General features: G+C 38.2%; 1 long non-coding RNA gene across 1 annotated transcript; it reads right to left on the bottom strand.

Annotated features, from left to right (window-relative positions):
• Positions 1-694: 694 nt before the first annotated feature.
• Positions 695-1,729, bottom strand: LOC138130923 (uncharacterized). The gene is made up of 2 exons (XR_011159675.1): positions 1,164-1,729; positions 695-1,086 (listed from the first exon to the last, which is right to left on the bottom strand). It is a non-coding gene; the product is annotated as an uncharacterized lncRNA (long non-coding RNA).
• Between the last annotated feature and the right edge of the window lie 648 nt (positions 1,730-2,377).

The following is a 2,377-nucleotide window of genomic DNA, read 5'->3' as shown; positions in this document are numbered from 1 at the left end:
TGTCAATCCACCAACTAATAATACATATCAGCGTAATTAGTGGTACAGTGGCGGGCAAAAAAAGTTTGCCATCATTTAAATGTCAGCATTAATTACACATTTGGATTTTGATGTCACAGAAAACTGATGGCTAGTTTTTATTGCCGGCCATTGTACGAAAGGATGTGCAGGGCTACCAATGACAGCGTGAAACGATTAACATGGCACTTTTAGTATTTTTCACTACGTTATGTTTTAAAACTGGAATTTTAAACCGTCAAAGCTTGCAATAAATGGAGTTTATTTTCCATTAGTAGAGCAAATTTTGAAATATAAAATAGAATTTACGAAGACAGAATCTATCACGTGAAATAAAATTGAATGAAAAATTAGTAAAAGTTAAATAAAAGTTTGATAAGTCTTGATCACGTTTCTCATCTTATCAAAAAATCAACCGTTCTTTCAACTCAGAAGGTGTAGAACCAGAACAAAAAAGAAGAAAGATCCTTTAATCTTTCTCCCCAAGAATCAACAGTTTCCAAAAAAATAATGTTGAATTATGTAATTACAATTTGGAGTTTGTAAAATAATCGTAAAAATTCACACTTTTGAAATTTGGGAATTGGTTGGTAGTCTAGAATTAAATTCAAAAACAACAACATTAGTAAAGAGTGATTTATTTGGGCATCAGTAAATAAATGAAAAAACTGCAACGACTGATTTATTTGTATTGTATTTTCAGTAAGAGTATGTTATGTCATTTTACAGGTACAATATCTTTCGTTTCATTTATATTTTTGTGGTTGCTTTTAGAGCCATTTTAAAATTCCAATTACATCATTCGCAGTTTTCTGCGTCATCAGCAATACTGGTCAGAACGTTGAACTTTGAATCTTTCCTCGTAATTTTCTCCCAAAAATTGTTCGAGAAAATATTTGAGAATCGTTGCACAACCGTCTACTTTGCACGTCTATCCCCTTGAAACTGAAAAACTCTCCGGCCATAGTCGGTCATCCTCCTATAAAAGTAAGTGTTCTCCGAGTGCACCATTCCGCTTTCTTGCCAACCAATTGCATTGTGCGCTTCTTCCGACAGTTGGTGGACACACTTTGGTGTCCATCGTCCAAGTGAATAAGGTTAGATATCAAGACTGCTAGGTTATTCGAGAACATTGTGCCACTTACCTGCTCTGCACTCGACGCAGAAAAGAAGAGTACATTACGAGAATCGAACACACATGATGGCGGTGCCATTGAACCCTATAGATTCGTCGAGGATGGCGTGATTGACCACAAAACAGATAATTAGCGAGTGCCTCTTGTCCGCATCGTGCTCGCCGAACACGAGCGCGAAACGAAACAACACAGTCCCAATTACTGGCCTGATTTACGTCCAATTTCACGAGACCGGCCAAAATTTACTCCACTGTTAAATCAAAAACGTCTTTAATCCGGCATTGTCCCGGCTTTTATGCCTACTTAAGCGGCCGTTATACGCAGATTCTTTATAAACAATGGTCCGTAAATCACGCAAAAGGTCGTAAAGAAACATTGTTTGTTCGGGGCAATCGGCGAGATTGTTCAGGAGTCGAAAAAGATTAAAAAGACGCACAATAAAGATGGAATCGACGCATCAAAGAACGTCGTCAGTTGTAAATTTCCCCACTCACACTTTGTATAGTAGTACAAGTGATGTAAGAGAGATTGTGGAGTTATGAAAGTAAGGCATTGAACTCAACTGGCCTACCTTTGCCAAGTTCACTGCTAAATGTTGATTTCGAATGGGTCCTTGATACAATCGTCCGATAGAATTTGCTCTTCATATTAATGTATGCAAGGAATGCGCCGAAAAAACGACTAGGATATTATCCTGATGGGTGTATAATTTCATCGGTCGCCACTCTCAAGTGGAGGCCCAAAACGACTACACCGAGTGTCACAAATGGAAGACAAATATTTGCGAAATGCTTTCCCCTCGCAAATTAACATTATTTGAAGCCGATGCCGTTGAACCTCTCAAGTCACTACACTTATTAGTGCAATTTATGTTAGTACGTGGGTATAATTAAAACCCTAATAGTATACATTATGGTGAATCTGTTAGCAACACAGCAGGATCAACGATCTTTTAACGAAGTAAATTGGCTAAAAGTAAAACTCCGGATCGGGGAGTCCACCGCAAATGAATCGTTTATGCAACACATTAAATGTTCAAGGCCTCGCAGACCGGGGGGCGCTCAAGAACCTCACTCACAACTTAATTAGCACCGAGTTGTGCAACAACAGATAATGACCGTGACTTATGGCAGGCTCCATTAATTGTTTCTTAAAATACACGAACGAATCGTCTCTAATTCGCTCCTTTCATTGTCAAAATACAGTAACATAACAGAGAGTTG

The sequence above is a fragment of the Tenebrio molitor genome, chromosome 5 (genome assembly GCF_963966145.1).
Source record: "Tenebrio molitor chromosome 5, icTenMoli1.1, whole genome shotgun sequence".
NCBI lineage: Eukaryota > Metazoa > Arthropoda > Insecta > Coleoptera > Tenebrionidae > Tenebrio > Tenebrio molitor.
Note: the sequence above shows the minus strand (reverse complement) of the source record. Positions and strands in the feature narration are given on the sequence as shown.